Source organism: Cyanistes caeruleus, chromosome 4, assembly GCF_971803275.1.
Source record: "Cyanistes caeruleus chromosome 4, bCyaCae1.hap1.1, whole genome shotgun sequence".
NCBI classification, from domain to species: domain Eukaryota; kingdom Metazoa; phylum Chordata; class Aves; order Passeriformes; family Paridae; genus Cyanistes; species Cyanistes caeruleus.
The window spans coordinates 1199116-1220061 of record NC_141704.1 but is presented as its reverse complement, the minus strand read 5'-3'; the positions used below and the strand labels follow the sequence as shown (position 1 = coordinate 1220061).

General features: G+C 59.1%; 1 protein-coding gene across 4 annotated transcripts in view; it reads left to right on the top strand.

Annotated features, from left to right (window-relative positions):
• The first annotated feature begins 3797 nt into the window (after positions 1-3797).
• SHANK3 (SH3 and multiple ankyrin repeat domains 3) overlaps positions 3798-20946 on the top strand; it is a 163146-nt gene continuing 145997 nt past the window's right edge. For 3 of the 4 annotated variants that reach the window (XM_086886258.1, XM_086886255.1, XM_086886259.1), the window contains exons 1-2: positions 3798-3863; positions 18033-18079. The gene's annotated coding sequence lies outside the window, so the exon portion shown is untranslated. Of the gene's footprint in view, positions 3864-4414; positions 4465-18032; positions 18080-20946 lie in introns of those variants that run through there. The other variant, XM_086886256.1, reaches the window with a different exon arrangement.

Below are 20946 nucleotides of genomic sequence, written 5' to 3'. Positions count from 1 at the left end.
CCTAGAATTCGGGAATCCTGGAATTTGGGAATCCTGGAATTTGGGAATCCTGGAATTCGGGAATCCTGGAATTTGGGAATCCCAGACTTTGGGAAGCCTGGAATTCAGGAATCCTGGAATTCAGGAATCCTGGAACTCAGGAATCCTGGAATTTGGGAATCCTGGAATTTGGAAATCCTGGAATTTGGGAAGCCTGGAATTCGGGAATCCCAGAATTCAGGAATCCTAGAATTTGGGAATACTGGTATTCAGGATTCCCAGAATTCCGGATTCCTAGAATTCGGGAATCCTAGAATTCGGGAATCCTGGAATTTGGGAATACTAGTATTCAGGAATCCCAGACTTTGGGAAGCCTGGAATTCGGGAATCCTGGAAGTGGGAATCCTGGAATTTGGGAATCCTGGAATTCAGGAATCCCAGACTTTGGGAATCCTGCAATTCTGGAATCCCGGAATTTGGGAATCCCAGACTTTGGGAAGCCTGGAATTCAGGAATCCCGGAATTCGGGAATCCTGGAATTTGGAAATCCTGGAATTCGGGAATCCTGGAATTCGGGAATCCTGGAATTCGGGAATCCTGGAATTCGGGAGCAGCCCGCAGGAAGCGGCGCCTGCTCGGCTCTCCCGAAGGAAATCCAGGAATTTTCCTCTCCATGAGGATAAAAAATCCCAAAAAACCCCCCAAAATTCCCAATGGAAATCTCCGGATCCCGAGCAAATGACAAATCCTGGCGCCGCTCCCGGGGACAGCGGGGACCAGGAAGGGACACAAATGCCAGGTGTGGACTTGTCCCCGGGGCCTGGGGACAGGAGTGGGGACAAAGGTGACAGCTCTGGCGGTGACACTGCCAGGTGACACTGCCAGGTGACACTGCCGGGTGACACTGCCAGGTGACACTGCCGGGTGGCACTGCCAGGGTGACACTGCCAGGGTGGCATGGCCAGGGTGACACTGCCAGGGTGACACTGCCAGGGTGACACTGCCAGGTGACACTGCCAGGGTGACACTGCCAGGGTGACATGGCCAGGGTGACATTGCCGGGTGATACTGTCAGGGTGATACTGGGGTGACACTGCCAGGTGACACTGCCAGGTGACACTGCCATGGTGACACTGCCAGGGTGACACTGCCAGGGTGGCACTGCCATGGTGACACTGCCAGGGTGACATTGCCGGGTGACACGGCCAGGGTGACACTGCTGGGTGACACTGCCAGGGTGGCACTGCCATGGTGACACTGCCAGGTGACACTGCCAGGTGACGCTGCCATGGTGACACTGTCAGGGTGACACTGCCAGGTGACACTGCCATGGTGACACTGCCAGGGTGACATTGCCGGGTGACACGGCCAGGGTGACACTGCTGGGTGACACTGCCAGGGTGGCACTGCCATGGTGACACTGCCAGGTGACACTGCCAGGTGACGCTGCCATGGTGACACTGCCAGGGTGACACTGCCAGGGTGACACTGCCAGGGTGGCACTGCCAGGTGACACTGCCAGGGTGACACTGCCAGCTGACACTGCCAGGGTGACATGGCCAGGGTGGCACTGCTGGGTGACACTGCCGGGTGACACTGCCAGGGTGGCACTGCCATGGTGACACTGCCAGGTGACACTGCCAGGTGACACTGCCAGGGTGACATTGCCATGGCGACACTGCCAGGTGACACTGCCAGGTGACTCTGTCAGGGTGACACTGCCAGCTGACACTGCCAGGTGACTCTGCCATGGTGACACTGCCAGGGTGACATTGCCGGGTGACACGGCCAGGGTGACATGGCCAGGGTGGCACTGCCATGGTGACACTGCCAGCTGACACTGCCAGGGTGACACTGCCGGGTGACATTGCCATGGTGACACTGCCGGGTGACATGGCCAGGGTGACACTGCCAGGGTGGCATTGCCAGGGGCCAGGGTGACACTGCCAGGGTGGCATTGCCAGGGACAAGGGTGGCACTGCTGTGTGGCACTGCCGGGAGCCAGGTGACACCGCCGGAAGGTGGCAGCAGCCACGGTCCGAGGTGGCACTGTCGGGGGCCAGGGTGGCGCTGCCGGGGGCCGGGGTGACACTGCCGGGTGACACTGCCAGGGTGACACTACCGGGGTCAGGGTGGCACTGCCAGGGGTCAGGGTGACACTGTCGGGGGCCAGGGTGGCGCTGCCGGGGGCCGGGGTGACACTGCCAGGGTGACACTGCCGGGTGACACTGCCAGGGGTCAGGGTGACACTGTCAGGGGCCGGGGTGACACTGCCAGGGTGACACTGCCGAAGTGGCACTGCCGGGGGGCGGTGGCAGCAGCCAGGGTGGCGAAGGTGTCACACGGCTGAGCTCCTGCAGGGGACAGCTGGAGGGACAGAGGGGACATCCAGGGGACAGGAAAGGGGGGCAGGGGGACAGTCAGGGGACATAAAGGGGGGCAGGGCGGCATCCAGGGGACAGGAAAAGGGGGCAGGGGGACAGTCAGGGGACAGGAAAGAGGGCAGGGGGACAGTAAGGTGACAGGAAAGGGGGGGATGGGGACGTCCAGGTGACAGGAAAGAGGGGACAGGGACATCCAGGGGGGACAGCTGGAGGGGTCTGGAGACAGTCAGGGGACAGGGGAGGGGACACGGGGACAGCCATGGGGCGAGGGTGAGTCACTCCCGCCATGCCAAGGGTGGCAGCGCCGTGACGTGGCCCTGTGTCCGGCCGGAGCTGTGACCTTGTCCCCGTGTCCCCAAGGGTGGCAGCGCCGTGACGTGGCCCTGTGCCTGGCCGGAGCTGTGACCCACCCCCGTGTCCCTGTGTCCCTTTGTCCCCGTGTCCCTTTGTCCCTGTGTCCCATTGTCCCCGTGTCCCTCTGTCCCACTGTCCCCGTGTCCCTCTGTCCCATTGTCCCCGTGTCCCTCTGTCCCATTGTCCCCGTGTCCCTCTGTCCCCGTGTCCCTGTGTCCGGGCCGTGCTGCCGGAATGTCCCCGCCTGGGTCTGTCCCCACCCGGGTCTGTCCAGGCTCTGTCCCGGATCTGTCCCGTACCGGCTCTGTCCCGTACCGGCTCTGTCCCGGGTCTGTCCCCACCCGGGTCTGTCCCCACCCGGGTCTGTTCAGTACCGGGTCTGTCCCGGGTCTGTCCCGTGCCGGGTCTGTCCCACTCGGGTCTGTCCCGTGCAGGGTTTGTCCCGCCCGGGTCCCTCAGGAAGGGACAATCCCGGTCCCTCCAAGGTGTTTCCTGTGCTCCTGATAGGGCCTGGCCCGCGTCCGGAGCTGGCACTGACCCCAAAGCTGGCACTGACCCCAAAGCCGGGACTGACCCCAAAGCTGGCACTGACCCCAAAGCTGGCCCTGACCCCAAAGCTGGGACTGACCCCAAAGCCGGGACTGACCCCAAAGCTGGCACTGACCCCAAAGCTGGCCCTGACCCCAAAGCTGGCACTGACCCCAAAGCTGGCCCTGACCCACATTCCCCTGTCACCCGCAGTCGCCCGTGCCCCCCGTGCCCCCCTGTGCCCCGTCCCCACTGGCAGTGTCCCGATCTGTCCCGGTGGGTTCCCCGCTTTCCCCTCGGGTTCCCCGCTCTGTCCCGGTGGGTTCCCCGCTTTCCCCTCGTGTTCCCCCAGCTGTCCCCTCCCGTGTCCCCCTCTGTCCCCTCCCGTGCCCCGCTCTGTCCCCTCCCGTGCCCCCCGCTGTCCCCTCCCGTGCCCCGCGCTGTCCCCTCGCAGCGGGCAGGACGCGGCCCGGCGGGGCGGTGGCCGGCGGTGCCGGTTGTCCCTTCCTGGCAGGAAAGGGGCCGAGCTGCTGCCGGAGCCGGGAGTTTCCTGCGGGATCCGGTCCCGCGGGCGCCAGCAGCGGAGCGGCCGCGGCCGGAGCAGGACCACCGAGACAGGTACCGGCACCGACCCGGCCCGGGGGGCGCTCCTGCCGCCCCCCGAACGCGATCTTGGGGGGCTCCCCCTCTCCCCAGCGCCGCTGCGGGGCCGGGACCACCGCGGCAGAACCCACGGAAGGGGCTGGGGCGGTGCCGCTGCCTCACCCCGGGCTCACCGGGATGGGTCCCGGAGCTCCGAGGAGGCAGCGGCGCCGCTCCCGGTGCCCGGAGCGGGGGTGGGCGCTGCCCCCCGCCCCCCACGCCTCCCCCCGGTGGCTGTGGGGCGAATCCCCCATAGCGCGGTGTGGGGAACACCGCGCCCCGCGGCAAGAACCGGGGAGCGTGGGATCCACCGGAGCTCGGCGGGTACCGGGGAGCCCCGCGGAGCAGCTGAAGTTTTTCCGTGCGCCCGCCCCTTCCCGTGCGCACCGGGCTGGCCGTTGCCATGACAACTCCTAAAAACTGAGCCCCGCTGGCGGCGGCGGGGGCCGAACCCGCGGGGGATCCGCCGTGCGCGCCGCTCCCCGCCCGGCCCCGCCGCCGCCCCCGCCCCGCGCCGCTCCCGCCCCGCTCCGCCGCCGGCGGCCGCCGCGGCGATGGTGGCTCGGGCCGCCATCAGGTACCGGGGGACACACCGGGGACACACCGGGGAGGCAGCGGGGAGAGGCGGAGAGCTCGGCGGGGGCGGCCGAGGGATGCGCGGGATGCGCGGGATGTGCGGGATGGGATGTGCGGGGGGCCGCGGGTACCCGTGGGTGTCCCCGGGGCGTTCCGTGGGTACCCGTGGGTGTCCCCGGGGCGTTCCGCGGGTACCCGTGGGTGTCCCCGGGGCGTTCCGTGGGTGCCCGGGGGTGGGCGGAGGGAGGAGGCCGAGGCTCGGCATTCCAGGCTGGCACCGGGGAGCTGGGAATGGACAGCGAGGGTTGCCCGGCGAGCGTGGGATGATGCCGAGCGCTGCTGCTTTTCTTTCGGGGGGCGGGGGGGGGGGGGTTGGTGAGGGGAGAAAAGCGAAGAACGGGGTTTGCGGAGATGCGCTCGTGCTGGAGAGCTGCGATTTTGGGGGATTTTGGGGCTTTTGGGGGACGATTTTCCTGGGAACGGCAGGCAGCGCGTGCGGCAGGAGCGTTTTGGGGGAGGATTTATTTTTTTTTTTTTTGGCCGAGGCCTGATTTCGTGACTCTCCCCCACCCTCCCCCCGCTCGTGGTTTGGGCAGAACTGAGTGGATCTCCCCTCCAAAATCCCGATTTTTCCCGGGTGTGGGAGCTCAAGTTGTGCAGGGAGTTCGGTCTGGCGAGGCTCTGGAGCTGCTCCCCGCACTCAGGGGGTGCCGGACAGCCCCGAGCAGGAGGTTTTATGGGATTTATGGGATTTTAGGGGGGGTTGTGTTCCCCGCTGGGCCTCGGCTGGTAAATCCCCCACCCCCCAACGCCTTCAGCAGCCGCCGGAAAAGTGAATTTCCCCCTCTGTGCTCTTCCCAACCCGGCTCTGAGGATGGAGATCCCAGAGCTGAGCAGCTGCAGGTCCCCTCTGGATCTCCCCTGGACCAACTTCCCTAAAAAACTTCTGTCCCAGGGCTGACCTGTGGCTGACGGAGGCAGCGAATTCCCAAAATTCCTCTTACGTAACCCCGCGGGTTCTTTGTGCTTCCCGCACCTGCACAGGAGCTCTGGGCGAGGCCAAAAGGGCGAAAAAAGGAACCGAGGAGGGGCTTTTTATTCCCGGAAAATGATCCTGGAATGGTTTTGGGCGGAAGGGAGTCGAGACTTCGTCCTGATCCATGGGCAGGGACAAATTTTTGTCCTCCCCGGTTGCTCCAACCTGGCTTTGGGAACTTCCAGGGATGGGGCATGGATGTAATTTTGTTGTTTTTTTTTTATAAATTAATTCTTGGTTTGGGGTTGTTTTTTGGAACAGCCTAAATATCCCAACCAACAGATAATTCCTGAATATTCTCAATATTGCGGGAATTCTGCCGTGAATCATTCCCGGCCGATCCTCCTGTGGTTGGTGCTGTTCGCTCTCGCTCTTGGCAGGGTGGAGTGCGCGAAACCACCCCCAAAACCCCCTAAAAACCCCCCCCAAAAATTCCAGGAGCCCAACAGCGCTACGCTAGGGAAGGTTCTGCCGAGATTTCCAGCTCCTAAAAAATTCCAGCCTCCCCCGCGCGGCACCACGTGCGGGTGGCGAGGCACGTGTGGAGTGCGGGGAGGGAGGGGACACGGGATGGGGGTGGCCACGACCGGGGGGGGGGGGGGGGCCTCCTTTTTTTCCCCCTTCTGCATTCCCGGGATGGAGCCCGAGCTCCTTTTTCCCCTTTCCTGCATTCCCGGGATGGAGCCCAGGCTCCTTTTTCCCCTCTCCCGCATTCCCGGGATGGAGCCCGAGCTCCTTTTTCCCCTTTCCTGCATTCCCGGGATGGAGCCCGAGCTCCTTTTTCCCCTTTCCTGCATTCCCGGGATGGAGCCCGAGCTCCTTTTCCCATCTCTCGGTGTTCCAGGGGGAAACCCGGGCTCCTTTTTCCCCTTTCCTGCATTCCCGGGATGGAGTCCGAGCTCCTTTTTCCCCCTCCCGCATTCCCGGGATGGAGCCCGAGCTCCTTTTTTTCCCCCTTCTGCATTCCCGGGATGGAGCCCAGGCTCCTTTTTCCCCTTTCCCGCATTCCCGGGATGCAGCCCGAGCTCCTTTTTCCCATCTCTCGGTGTTCCAGGGGGAAACCCGGGCTCCTTTTTCCCTCTCACAGTTTCCAGGGAAGCAGCCCGAGCTCCTTTTTCCATCTCTCGGTGTTCCAGGGGGAAAACCCAGGCTCCTTTTCCCATCTCCCGGTGTTCCAGGCTCCTTTTCCCGTCTCTCCCGCATTCCAAGGGGAGCAGCTTGAACTCCCCCTCTCCTCTCCCATGTTCCAGGAGGAAAACCTGGGCTCCCTTTTCCCACCTCCTGCATTCCAGGGGGAAACCCGAGCTCCTTTTTCCCCTCTCCTGCATTCCCGGGATGGAGCTTGTACTCCCCACTCTCCTCTCCCGTGTTCCAGGAGGAAACCCGGGCTCCCTTTTCCCATCTCCCGCTGTTCCAGGCTCCTTTCCCCATCTCTCCATGTTCCAGAGAAGCAGCTTGGACTCCCCCTCTCCTCTCACAGTTTCCAGGGGGAAAACCTGGGCTCCTCTTCCCATCTCCTACATTCCAGGGAGAAACCCGAGCTCCTTTCCCCATCTCCCGGTGTTCCAGGCTCCTTTTCCCTTCCCTCCTGCATTCCACGGGAACAGCTTGAACTCCCCTCTCTCCTCTCCCTGCATTCCAGGGGGAAACCCGGGCTCCTCTTTCCATCTCCCGGTGTTCCAGAGAAGCAGCTTGGACTCCCCCTCTGCTCTCACAGTTTCCAGGGAAGCAGCTCGAGCTCCTTTTCCCATCTCCTGCATTCCCGGGATGGAGCTTGTACTCCCCACTCTCCTCTCCCATGTTCCAGGAGGAAACCCGGGCTCCCTTTTCCCATCTCCCGCTGTTCCAGGCTCCTTTCCCCATCTCTCCATGTTCCAGAGAAGCAGCTTGGACTCGCCACTCTCCTCTCGCAGTTTCCAGGGAAGCAGCCCGAGCTCCTTTTCCCATTTCTCCATGTCCCAGGGATGCAGCCCGAGCTCCTTTTCCCATCTCCTGCATTCCAGGGAAGCAGCCTGGGCTCCCCACTCTCCTCTCCCATGTTCCAGGAGGAAACCCGGGCTCCCTTTTCCCATCTCCCGGTGTTCCAGGCTCCTTTCCCCATCTCTCCATGTTCCAGGGAAGCAGCTTGGACTCGCCACTCTCCTCTTGCAGTTTCCAGGGAAGCAGCCCGAGCTCCTTTTCCCATTTCTCCATGTCCCAGGGATGCAGCCCGAGCTCCTTTTCCCATTTCTCCATGTCCCAGGGATGCAGCCCGAGCTCCTTTTCCCATTTCTCCATGTCCCAGGGATGCAGCCCGAGCTCCTTTTGTCCTCTCCCGCATTCCAGGGAAGCAGCTTGGACTCCCCCTCTCCTCTCCCATGTTCCAGGGGGAAATCCTGGGCTCCTTTTTCCCTTCTCCCGGTGTTCCAGGGATGCAGCCCGAGCTCCTTTTCCCATCTCCCGGTGTTCCAGGCTCCTTTTCCCCTCTCCCGCATTCCAGGGTAGCAGCTTGGACTCCCCCTCTCCTCTCACAGTTTCCAGCGGGAAAACCTGAGCTCATTTTCCCATCTCCTGCATTCCAGGGGGAAACCCGGGCTCCATTTCCCTCTCCCAGTGTTCCAGGGATGCAGCCCGAGCTCCTTTTCTCCTCTCCTGCATTCCAGGGATGGAGCTTGGACTCCGCACTCTCCTCTCACAGTTTCCAGGGGGAAAACCTGGGCTCTTTTCCCCATCTCCTGCACTCCCGGGAGGCAGCCCGAGCTCCTTTTCTCTTTTCCAGTGTTCCAGGGATGCAGCCCGAGCTCCTTTTCCCATTTCTCCATGTCCCAGGGATGCAGCCCGAGCTCCTTTTCCCCTCTCTCGCATTCCAGGGATGGAGCTTGGACTCTCCACTCTCCTCTCCCATGTTCCAGGGGGAAATCCTGGGCTCTTTTTCCCCTCTCCCGGTGTTCCAGGGAAGCAGCCCGAGCTCCTTTTCCCATCTCCCGGTGTTCCAGGCTCCTTTTCCCCTCTCCCGCATTCCAGGGAAGCAGCTTGGACTCTCCACTCTCCTCTCCCATGTTCCAGGGGGAAATCCTGGGCTCCTTTTCCCATCTCCCGGTGTTCCAGGCTCCTTTTCACCTCTCCCGCATTCCCGGGAAGCAGCTTGGACTCCCCCTCTCCTCTCACAGTTTCCAGCGGGAAAACCTGAGCTCCTTTTCCCATCTCCCGCATTCCCAGGATAGAGCCCGAGCTCCTTTTCCCAACTCCCGGAATTCCAGGAGGAAAACCTGGGCTTCTTTTCTCATCTTCTGCATTCCAGGGATGCAGCCCGATCTCCTTTTCCCCTCTCCTGCATCCCGGAAAGAAAACCTGGGCTCCTTTTCCCATCCCTCCGTGTTCCAGGGGAAAATCTTGGGCTCTTTATCCCAACTCCTGCATTCCCGGGATGCAGCCCGAGCTCCTTTTCCCATTTCTCCATGTTCCAGGGAAGCAGCTTGGACTCCCCCTCTCCTCTCATAGTTTCCAGGGAAGCAGCCCGAGCTCCTTTTCCCCTCTCCTGCATTCCAGGAGGAAAACCCGGGCTCCTTTTCCCCCGTCCTGCATTCCCGGGATGCAGCCCGAGCTCCTTTTCCCATCTCCCGGTGTTCCAGGCTCCCTTTTCCCGTCTCTCGGTGTTCCAGGGGGAAAACTTGGTCTCTTTTTCCCATCTCCTGCATTCCCGGGATGCAGCCCGAGCTCCTTTTCCCATCTCCCGATGTTCCAAGCTCCCTTTCCCCACCTCTCGGTGTTCCAGGCTCCTGTTCCCTTCTCACATCCCGGGCTCACTTCCCCTCTCCAAGTATTCCAGAGGGGGAATTCCGTTTTCCCGCCGTGAAGGGATTTGGGATGGGATTGATCTCCGGGAAGAGCCGGGACAGGGATTTGTGCTCAGCAGGGATGAGGCAGCCGGGCCGCTCCGGGATTTTCCAGGGAAAAGCGGCGGATGGAGGGTCCCTGGAGAGCTCCGGGAGAGGAATTGGGATGAGCAGAGCCAGGGAACAGGGAGAGGGAGTGGGATGTGCTGCTCCAGCTTTTCCCGTGGCTCCAGGAGCACCAGGAACTCTGGGATGCAGTGGGGACCCGTGGGGTGGCATTCCCTGAATTCCCTGAATTCCCCTGAATTCCCCTGAATTCCCCCGAATCCCCGACTCCCCTGAATTCCCAAATCCCCTAAATCCCTGATTCCCTGAAATGCCCCGAATCCCCAACTCCCCCAACTCCCTGAAATCCCCTGAATTCCCCCGAATCCCTGAAATCCCACGGATCCTGGAATTCCCCAAATCCCTGAATCCCGTGAAATCCCCTGGATCAAGGAATTCCCAAATCCCTTAATCCCGTGACTCCCCTGAATCCCCCAAATTCCCCCAAATCCCTGAATCCCCATAATTCTACCGGATCTTGGAATCCCCCGAATTCCTGAATTCCCTGAAATCCCCCAGATCCCTGAATTCCCTGAATTCCCCTGGATCCCGGGATCCCCTGAATCCCCCAAATCCCCGGATCCCCCGAATCCCCCAAACCCCCGAATTCCCTGAATTCCCACGGATCCCAGAATCCCCTGAATCCCCCAAATCCCCGAATTCCCTGAATTCTCCCAGATCCCGGGATCCCCTGAATCCCTTGAACCCCCGAATTCCCTGAATCCTCTGAATCCCCCTGAATTCCCCGGGATCCCCCGGCACGGCTGGGGGAGCACCGAGTGTCCCTCGGCATCTCCCACTGGCAGGGGCAGCGTGAGAATGGGAACAGGAATGGGAATGGGAATGGGAATGGGAATGGGAATGGGGATGGGGATGGGAATGGGAATGGGAATGGGAATGGGAATGGGGATGGGGATGGGAATGGGAATGGGAATGGGAATGGGATTGGGGATGGGAATGGGAATGGGAATGGGATTGGGGATGGGAATGGGAATGGGAATGGGGATGGGATTGGGATTGGGAATGGGAATGGGAATGGGAATGGGAATGGGGATGGGATGGGATGGGAATGGGGATGGGAACAGGAACGGGAACAGGGATGGGAATGGAATGGGATTAGGGATGGGATTGGGGATGGGGATGGGAATGGGGATGGGGGTGGGGATGGGAATGGGGGATGGCACTGTCTCTGTGGGAGCCCCGCAGCCCGGGCAGGGGTGCCAGGCCTAGGGACAGCAGTGGCAGAGGGTGACAGAGGGTGACAGAGGGTGGCAGAGTGTGACAGGTGGTGGCAGAGGGTGACAGCAGGTGACAGAGGGTGGCAGCAGTGGCAGAAGGTGGCAGAAAGTGCCAGGCCTGGTGGCAGAAGTGGCAGCGGTGGCAGTGGTGGCAGTGGTGGCAGAATGCGTCGTCTGGTGTCAGCGGGTGGCACTGGTGGCTGCGGGTGGCAGTGCCAGGCCTGGTGGCAGTGGTGACACTGGTGACAGTGCCAGGTCCGGTGACACAGGTGACACTGGTGACAGTGCCAGGCCCGGTGACACAGGTGACACTGGTGACACTGGTGACACTGGTGACACTGGTGACAGTGCCAGACCTGGTGACAGTGGTGACACTGGTGACACTGGTGACAGTGCCAGGCCCAGTGACACAGGTGACACAGGTGACAGTGCCAGGTCCGGTGACACAGGTGACACAGGTGACACAGGTGACACAGGTGACGGTGCCAGGCCTGGTGACACCAGTGACACAGGTGACATTGGTGACAGTGCCAGGCCCAGTGACACAGGTCGCACTGGTGACACAGGTGACACAGGTGGCACTGGTGACACTGGTGACAGTGCCAGGCCTGGTGACACCAGTGACACAGGTGACACAGGTGACACCGGTGACACAGGTGACAGTGCCAGGCCTGGTGACACAGGTGACACAGGTGACACAGGTGACACAGGTGACAGTGCCAGGCCTGGTGACACTGGTGACACTGGTGACACTGGTGACACAGGTGACACAGGTGGCACTGGTGACACAGGTGACAGTGCCAGGCCTGGTGACACCAGTGACACAGGTGACACAGGTGACAGTGCCGCGCCACCGCGCTGGTGCTGGCCGGGCCGGGCGGGGTAACCTGAGCTGCGGGAGCAGAGCAGCCGCTGCTTCTCATGAATTATTGACAGTGCCTGGGGCTCGGTGACACCGCGGCCACCGGCACAGCCCGGGGACACCGGCACAGCTCGGGGACACTGGTAGAGCTCGGGGACACCGGCACAGCTCGGGGACACTCAGTGCCACAGGCACAGCTCGGGGACACCGGCACAGCCCGGGGACACCGGCACAACTTGGGGACACTCAGTGCCACAGGCACAGCTCGGGGACACCGGCACAGCTCGGGGACACTCAGTGCCACCAGCACAGCTCGGGGACACTGGCACAGCTCGGGGACACCGGGGTGTCTTGGTGACACCAGTGTAGCCACCAGGCTGGCCCTGGCGTATGTCTTGGGGACCCTGGGGCGGCTCAGTGACACCAGAGTGGTTTGGTGACACCGGGCTGGCCCTGGCATGATCGGTGTAGCTTGGTGACACCAGGGTGGCCCTGGTGTGTGGCTCGGTGACACCAGGGCAGTTGGTGACACCAGGGTGGCCCCATTTTGTGGCTTGGTGACACCGGTGTAGCTCGGTGACACCGGGGTGGCTCAGTGACACCGGGGCAGTTTGGTGACACTGGGCTGGCCCTGGTGTGTGGCTCGGTGACACTGTGGTGGCTCAGTGACACCAGGGCAGTTTGGTGACACTGGGCTGGCCCTGGTGTGTGGCTCGGTGACACCGGTGTAGCTCGGGGACACTGGGGTGTGCCTTGGTCACACTGGGGTGTGGCTCAGTGACACCAGGGCAGTTTGGTGACACCGGGGTGGCTCAGTGACACCGGGGCAGTTTGGTGACACCGGTGTTTGGCTCAGTGACACCGGGGCAGTTCGGTGACACCGGGGTGGCTCTGGTGTGTGGCTCAGTGACACTGGTGACACCAGGGTGGCTTGGGGACCCTGGGGTGTGCCTTGGTGGCACCAGGGTGGCTCGGGGACACCGGGGCAGTGTCACCCCTGAGTGCGGCCAGCACAGCCCTGGCTGGATGGGGACGCTGCCTTGGGGGGGGCTCTTTCCCAGAAAGTCCCAGAATCCCCGAATCCCAGAATCCCAGAATTCAGGGTCCCAGGACCCCGAACCCCCAAATCCCAGAATCCCAGAATCCCAGAATCCCAGTCCACAATGCCAGAACTCAGAATCCCAGAATCCCCAAATCCCAGAATCCAGGGTCCCAGGACCCCGAACCCCCAAATCCCAGAACCCCCAAATCCCAGAATACCAGATCCTGAGATTTCCAGAATCCAGGATTCCAGAACCACAGATTCCAGAACCCCAGAATCCCAGAACCCCAAATCCCAGATTTCAGGATCCCAGAACACCCAAATCCCAGAATCCCAGAACCCCCAAATCCCAGAACCCCAAATCCCAGATTCCAGGACCCCAGAACCCCCAAATCCCAGAATCCCAGAATCCTCAAATCCCAGAACTCCAAATTCCAGATTCCAGGACCCCAGAACCCCCAAATCCCAGAACCCCAAATCCCAGATTCCAGGATCCCAGAACACCCAAATCCCAGAATCCCAGAATCCTCAAATCCAAGAACTCCAAATTCCAGATTCCAGAACCCCCAAATACCAGAACCCCAAATCCCAGATTGAGGATCCCAGAACCCCCAAATCCCAGAATCCAGGACCCCAGAACCCCCAAATCCCAGATTCCAGAATCCCAGAACCCCAAATCCCAGAATCCCAGAATTTATTTTGGAAAATCCCTCCAAGGCCGCTGAGCCCACGCTGCGCCCGCTCCCCGCCTTCTCCCCAGCCCCGAGCGCCACATCCGGGAATTCCCGGGAATTCCCATCCCAAATTCCAGCGGAATTCCCACTCCGGGATTCTCCCTCCAGAAGAACCAAGATGGGTTCAGATTCGGGGCACGGAAAACCCCAAAAGCTCCGGCTCCCTCCTCCCCGCATCCCTTGGGAAGGGCTGGCATTCCTGCCTTTTTTTTTTTTTTTGGGAATGATTTCAACTTCCAGGCCTGGAATTTCTCTGCTTTTTCTGGAAGCCCTCAGGGGAGCGGGAAGAATGGCCGGAAGCTCCGTTGTTCCCTCCTGGAGGAAACGCTGCCCTTCCCGGCCCCGCGGCCTTGGAATAATTCCTGGCTGGAAAAGGGATTCCAGCATCCCGGGAATTCGGGAGCCGCGTCCTTTCTCTGGTGTTTCCCGATCCTTTGGAGGATCCTGTTGGATCTCGGGGATTTTTCCCGATTTTTCTGGGATCCATGGATGAGTTTGGTTTTCCCAGAAAATCTGGGCTTGGTTTGTTTGGTTTCCCGGGAATTTCCCGCGTTTCCGGAGCTGCTGGAATGGTTTTGTCCCGTTTTTTTGGGGGTGTTCCCGGAGCTCTGGGATGGATCCGTGGGAATCCCACTGAGATCTCCCTGAGTGTTCCAGACATTCCCGAGGTGTCTCCAGCTGGGATCGTGTCACCCTCGGGAGGTGCTGGGGAAAGGAAAACCGGGAAAAAAAAATGGGAATTTCTGGGAGAGAGGCCTAAAGATGGAAAAGGCGGGATCACCGTGTGGGAAAAGGAGGAATTCCAGCCTCCCTGGAGCTGTTCCTGCCAGGATGAGCAAGGTCCCTGTGGATCCAAGGACAGCAGGATCCTCGGGAATGGGAGGGTTGGGATGGCAACAGGAATCCCAGGATCCAGGATCTTGGGGAATAGGAGGGTTGGGATGGGAATGAGAATTCCAGGATCCTTTGGGAATGTCAGGGTTGCAATGGGAACGAGAATCTCAGGATCCAAGATTCTTTGGGAATGTGAGGGTTGGGATGGGAATGAGAATTCCAGGATCCTTTGGGATTGTGAGGGTTGGGATGGGAATGAGAATCCAAGGATCCTTGGGAATGTGAATGTGAGGATTGGGATGGGAACAGGATCCCCAGGATCCAGAATCCTTTGGGAATGTGAGGATTGGGATGGGAATGAGAATTCCAGGATCCTTGGGAATGTGAATGTGAGGATTGGGATGGGAACAGGAATCCCAAAACCCAGAATCCTTTGGGAATGTGAGGGATGGGATGGGAACAAAAATCCCAAAACCCAGGATCCTTTGGGAATGTGAGGATTGGGATGGGAATGAGAATCCCGGGATACAGCCAGGATCCTCGGGAATGTGAAGGTTGGGATGGGAACAGGAATCCCAGGATCCTTGGGAATGTGAATGTGAGGATTGGGATGGGAATGTGAATCCCAGGATCCAGAATCTTTTGGGAATGTGAGGACTGGGATGGGAACAGGAGTCCCAGGATCCTCAGGAATGTCAGGGCTGGGATCCAGCCTGGATCCATTCCAGCCCACCTACATCCCTCATTCCCTGGGCCGAGCTGAATTCCTTGGAGCCGAGAATCAGCTCCGGAATCGCCTCCCCGGTGCCTCTGGAATGGTGGGATGTGCATTCTCAGGCCTGGAATTCCAGCCGGGCCTCACCGGAGAGCTGAGGACAGGCTGGAAAGACCCGGGATGAGCTGGAAAATCCCTCCCGGAGCCGGGATGACCTCCAGAGCCACCCCGGGGGGCGCCTCAGCCTCCGGAACCTCTGGATCCGGCTGGGAATTGGCTCCTTGGAGCTTCCTGCCAGGCCGGGAAGCGTTTCCTCTCCCTTCGTACCGGATCCCGTGGGATTTTCCGCTCCTCCTCAGGATATCCCGGCTCTTATCCCGCTCCCCTCTCATTTATCCCATCCCGAGGCGGCGATTCCGCCTTTTTCTCCTCATTCCTGCGAGTTTTCCTCGCCCTTCGACCGCTCTTCCCTCCCGTTTCGGCCTTTCCCAGGATTTGTTGTTTTACAGGAAGCGTCCAAGCTCGGGGTGGGAGGCCCAGAGTTGCTCCCTGTCCTTTCCCGTCCTTTCATCCAGGATTTTGGGATGTTCCCAGTGGGATGGAGGCTGTGGGGGTTGGTTTTCCTCGTCCTCACACCAGGGGAGCTCGGATAGCTCCATTCCCTGGATATTCCCGGGAATCTCAAGGCCGATTCCTGCAGGTCCTACACAAATCCCAAAAATGTCCTCACGGAGCCTCTCCGGCGGCAGCTGCGTCCGCTCCAAACCCTCGGGAATTCCGCCAGCGTTTTTCCGCCGCTTTTCCAGGTGCGGGAAAGAGGAGACCTTGGGAAACATTCCCAGGATTTGGGCCGGACACCCACGTGGCGCTCCAGGAGTTTTGGGGCACAAAGGGCAGCCTGGGCAAGGCCCTTTTCCCGCTTTTTTCCCGCTTTTTCCCTGCTTTTTCCCACTTGTTTCCCCCCTTTTCCCCCCCCTTCCCGGCTCCTGGCAGCTGCGGAGCTCCGAGAATTCCCAAGCCATGCATTTTTAATTCCCGGAGAAGCAGCAGCCATTTCAGCGCTTGCCCGGAGCGGAGCTTTCCCGAGCGGTGCCGGAGGCTCCCTGGATGAGCTGTTCCCATTCCCCGGATGCTCTTCCCGAAATTCCGGGCTGGAGGTGGGAGCAGGCCCCGAGGAGGAAGGAAAAGGGGTGATCCCGAGTGGGGGGGTTTGGGAATGAGCCGGGAATGAGACCTGGACATGGCCTGGGAGAGGGGAATGGGAAAGGTGGAGGATCCCAGTGATCCAGAGTGGGAAAAGTGCAGGATCCCGGTGATCCGGACTGGGAAAAGTGCAGGATCCCAGTGATCCATGGTGGGAAAAGTGCATAATCCCACTGATCTGGAGTGGGAAAAGTGGAGGATCCGAGTGATCCAGACTGGGAAAAGTGCAGGATCCCAGTGATCCAGAGTGGGAAAAGTGCAGGATCCCAGTGATCCGGACTGGGAAAAGTGCAGGATCCCGGTGATCTGAAGTGGGAAAAGTGCAGGATCCCAGTGATCCATGGTGGGAAAAGTGCGGGATCCCAGTTTTCCAGAGTGGGAAAGGTGGAGGATCCCATTGATCCAGGTGGGAAAAGTGAAGAATCCCAGTGATCTGGGTGGGAAAAGTGGAGGATCCCACTGATCCAGAGTGGGAAAGTGGAGGATCCCAGTTTTTCAGAGTGGGAAATGTGGAGGATCCCGGTGATCTGAAGTGGGAAAAGTGCAGGATCCCAGTGATTCAGACTGGAAAAGTGCAGGATCCCAGTGATCCATGGTGGGAAAAGTGCGGGATCACAGTTTTCCAGAGTGGGAAAGGTGGAGGATCCCAGTGATCCAGGCTGGGAAAAGTGCTGGAGGTTCCAACTGATCTGGGTGGGAAAAACGGAGGATCCCACTGGTTGAGGGTGGGAAAAGTGGAGGATCCCATTGATCCAGGTGGGAAAAGTGAAGAATCCCAGTGATCTGGGTGGGAAAAGTGCAGGATCCCATTAATCCATGCTGGGAGAAGTGCTGGATCCCAGTGATCCAGACTGGGAAAAGTGCAGGATCCCAGTTTTCCAGAGTGGGAAAGGTGGAGGATCGCAGTGATCTGGACTGGGAAAAGTGGAGGAACCCGGTGATCCAGGCTGGGAAATGTGCTGGAGGTTCCAACTGATCTGGAGTGGGAAAAGTGGATGATCCCATCGATCTGGGTTGGAAAAGTGGAGAATTCCACTGATCCAGGTGGGAAAAGTGCTGGAGGATCCCAGTGATCCATGCTGGGAAAAGTGCAGGATCTTGGTGATCCAGAGTGGGAAAAGTGGAGGATCCCGGTGATCCGGAGTGGGAAAAGTGCAGGATCCCGGTGATCTGGAGTGGGAAAAGTGGAGGATCCAAGTGATCCAGACTGGGAAAAGTGCAGGATCCCGATGATCTGGACTGGGAAAGGTGGAGGATCCCACTGATCCATGCTGGGAAAAGTGGAGGATCCCAGTGATCTGGACTGGGAAAAGTGGAGGATCCCAGTGATCCGGAGTGGGAAAAGTGCATAATCCCACTGATCTGGAGTGGGAAGATCCGAGTGATCCAGACTGGGAAAAATGCAGGATCCCAGTGATCCAGAGTGGGAAAAGTGGAGGATCCCAGTGATCTGGAGTGGGAAAGGTGGAGGATCCCATTAGAGGATCCCAGTGATCTGGAGCGGGAAAAGTGGAAGATCCCATTGGAGGATCCCAGTGATCCAGGGTGGGAAAGGTGGAGGATCCTTGGGATAAGGACCGGTTTGTGTGGCAAGAATTCCTGGGATAAGGATTTGCTCCTGTGTTGGGAATTCCTGGGATAAGGATTTGCTCCCATGTTGGGAATTCCTGGGATAAGGATGAGTTCTGGTGTTGGGAATTCTCGGGATAAGGATTTTCTCCTGTGGTAGGAATTCCTGGGATAAGGATTTGCTCCCGTGTTGGGAATTCCTGGGATAAGGATGAGTTTCTGTGTTGGGAATTCTCAGGGCCTGGAATTTTCCTTGTGAATCCAGAGTTGGATTCCCTGTCCCTGTCCCTGCTGTGACTTCTCTGGGAATTCTCCCATTCCCACCCTCCTGCCATGGCAGGGATGCATTCCCAACATTCCCAGGAATTCCCAACATTCCCAGGAATTCCCTGACGTGTCCCGCTCTGTCCCCGCAGGTGGATGAGGAGGGAGCGCTGTGAGCCCTGCCCGTGACACATTCCAGGTAAGCTTTTCCCTGGGATCTCCGGGAATGTGGGTTGGGAATGAGGGATCCAGCCGGGAAACTGCTCCAGGAATGGGAATGGGGAAAACTGGGAAAGGCTGGAAAAGGCTGGGAAAGGCTGGGAAAAACTGGGAAAAGCTGGAAAAGGCTGGAAAAATGGGAAAGGCTGGAAGGGCTCAGAGTGGTCCCTGTGGGAAGGAACGGGAATGGGAAAAGTTGGGAAAGGCTGGGAAAAACTGGGAAAAGCTGGAAAAGGCTGGAAAAACTGGGAAAGGCTGGAAGGGCTCAGAGTGGTCCCTGTGGGAAGGAATGGGAATGGGAAAAGTTGGGAAAGGCTGGGAAAAAAAGGCTGGAAAAGGCTGGAAAAGGCTGGAAAAGGCTGGAAAAGATTGGCAGGGCTCTGTGGGAAAGAACAGGAATGGGAAAAGTTGGGAAAGGCTGGGAAAAACTGGGAAAAGGCTGGAAAAGGCTGGAAAAACTGGGAAAGGCTGGAAGGGCTCAGAGCGGTCCCTGCAGGTAGGAACGGGAATGGGAAAAGTTGGGAAAGGCTGGAAAAAACTGGGAAAGGCTGGGAAAATGGGAAAAAGCTGGGAAAGGCTGGAAGGGCTCAGAGCGGTCCCTGCAGGCAGGAATGGGAATGGGAAAAGTTGGGAAAAGCTGGAAAAAACTGGGAAAGGCTGGAAAAACTGGGAAAAGCTGGGAAAGGCTCCAGCAGAGCTATTCCCAGCAATTCCTGTCCATTCCCGGCCGTTCCCGGCCATTCTCAGCCATTCCCGACCATTCCCAGCAATTCCCAGCAATTCCCGGCCATTCCCAGCAATTCCCGGTTATTCCCAGCAATTCCCAGCAATTCCCAGCAATTCCCGGCCATTCCCGACCATTCCCAGCCCCATTTTGCCGCACCGGGTGCTGCAGGCGCTTCCCTGCCGGCTGGGAATGTGGGAATGTGGGAATGTGGGAATGTGGGAGCTTTCCCAAGCTGTTCTCCTGCTGGAATGCGCGTCTGGAGTCTCCGGCTGGTGCCAGACTCGCAGGATTGGGAACGGCGCCTTTCCCTGATTCCCAGGATTTCCTCCTGGCTCCTGGAATTTCTCTGTGATTCCTGCAATTTTTTTGTGATTCCTGGAATTTTTATGTGATTCCTGCAATTTCTCCCCGAGTCCCAGGATTTCTCCCCGATTCCCTGAATTTCTCCCTTTTCCTGGAATTTTGCCATGATTCCCAGGTTTTCTCCACGATTCCTGGAATTTCTCTGTGATTCCGGTGATTTCTTCATGATTCCCAGATTTTTCCCGGTTTTTCCCTGTTTTTCCTGGGCTGGCAGGGAGGGACACCCTGGCCCCAATTAGCGTCACCATCCCAACTATTTCACCCCAATTCCCAGAATTTCTCTGCAATTCCGTGAATTCCTCCGTGATTCCCGTAATTCTTCCGCGATTCCCGTAATTCCTCCACTATTCCCAGATTTTTCCCGTTTTTTCCCGGTTTTTCCCGGGCTGGCAGGGGGGGACACGCTGGCCCCAATTAGCATCACCATCCCAACTATTTCACCCCAATTCCCAGAATTTCTCTGCAACTCCTGTAATTCCTCCGTGATTCCCGTAATTCCTCTGTGATTCCCGGTTTTCCTCCACAATTCCCAAAATTTTCCCGGTTTTTCCCAGGCTGGCAGGACACTGGACCAAATTAGCGTCACCATCCCAACTATTTCTCCCCAATTCCCAGAATTTCTCCATGATTCCCGTAATTCCTCCATGATTCCCGTAATTCCTCTGTGATTCCCAGTTTTCCTCCACAATTCCTGCAATTTTTCCCGGTTTTTCCCAGGCTGGCAGGACACTCTGGACCCAATTAGCGTCACCATCCCAACTCTTTCTCCTCAATTCCAGAATTTCTCCACAATTCCTGGGAATTCCTCCGTGATTCCCGTAATTCTTCCGCGATTCCCGTAATTCCTCTGCTATTCCCAGATTTTTCCCGGTTTTTCCCGGTTTTTCCCGGGCTGGCAGGGGGGGACACGCTGGCCCCAATTAGCATCACCATCCCAACTATTTCACCCCAATTCCCAGAATTTCTCTGCAACTCCTGTAATTCCTCTGTGATTCCCGTAATTCCTCTGTGATTCCCGGTTTTCCTCCACAATTCCCAGATTTTTCCCGGTTTTTCCCGGGCTGGCAGGGGGGGACACTCTGGACCAATTAGCATCACCATCCCAACTATTTCTCCCCAGTTCCCAGAATTTCTCAGCGATTCCTGGGAATTCCTCCGCGATTCCCGTAATTCCTCCGCTATTCCCAGATTTTTCCCGGTTTTTCCCGGTTTTTCCCGGGCTGGCAGGGGGGGACACTGGCCCTGATTAGCGGCTCCATCCCAGACGAGCAGATGGAGCGCGGCTGATCCCGATTAACGGGGCCGGGCCCGGGGGGGGGGCCAGGTCGGCTCCGGGATTTCTCCAGGATGTTTTTCCCGGCTGGAAAACAGCCGGGAACCAGCTCTGGATAGCTCCAACCCCTCCGACAGCACCGAATTCCCGGGAATAGGTGAGATCCCAATCCCGGGATGAGCTCTGGCGGGAATTGCGTCGAGGTGGTTTCAGGGATTCCTGGGGTTTCCCGGTTTTTTGGGATTCTGGGACACGTCCCGGGCTCTTCCCGGGGCTCTCCTGGCTGGGAACAGCGGGATTTCCTGGGATGAGCGCGGGAATTGCGGGATTTGCGTGTTCCCGGTGGGATTTGGAAGCTCCGGCCTTGCTCCTGTCCCGATCCATGGGAATGCTCCGGCCGGGAGCTGCTGGGGGCCTGGGATGGGAGGGGCTGGTCCCGTCCAGGGAATGGGGGATCCCTGGGATCTGTGGGATCCCCGGGATT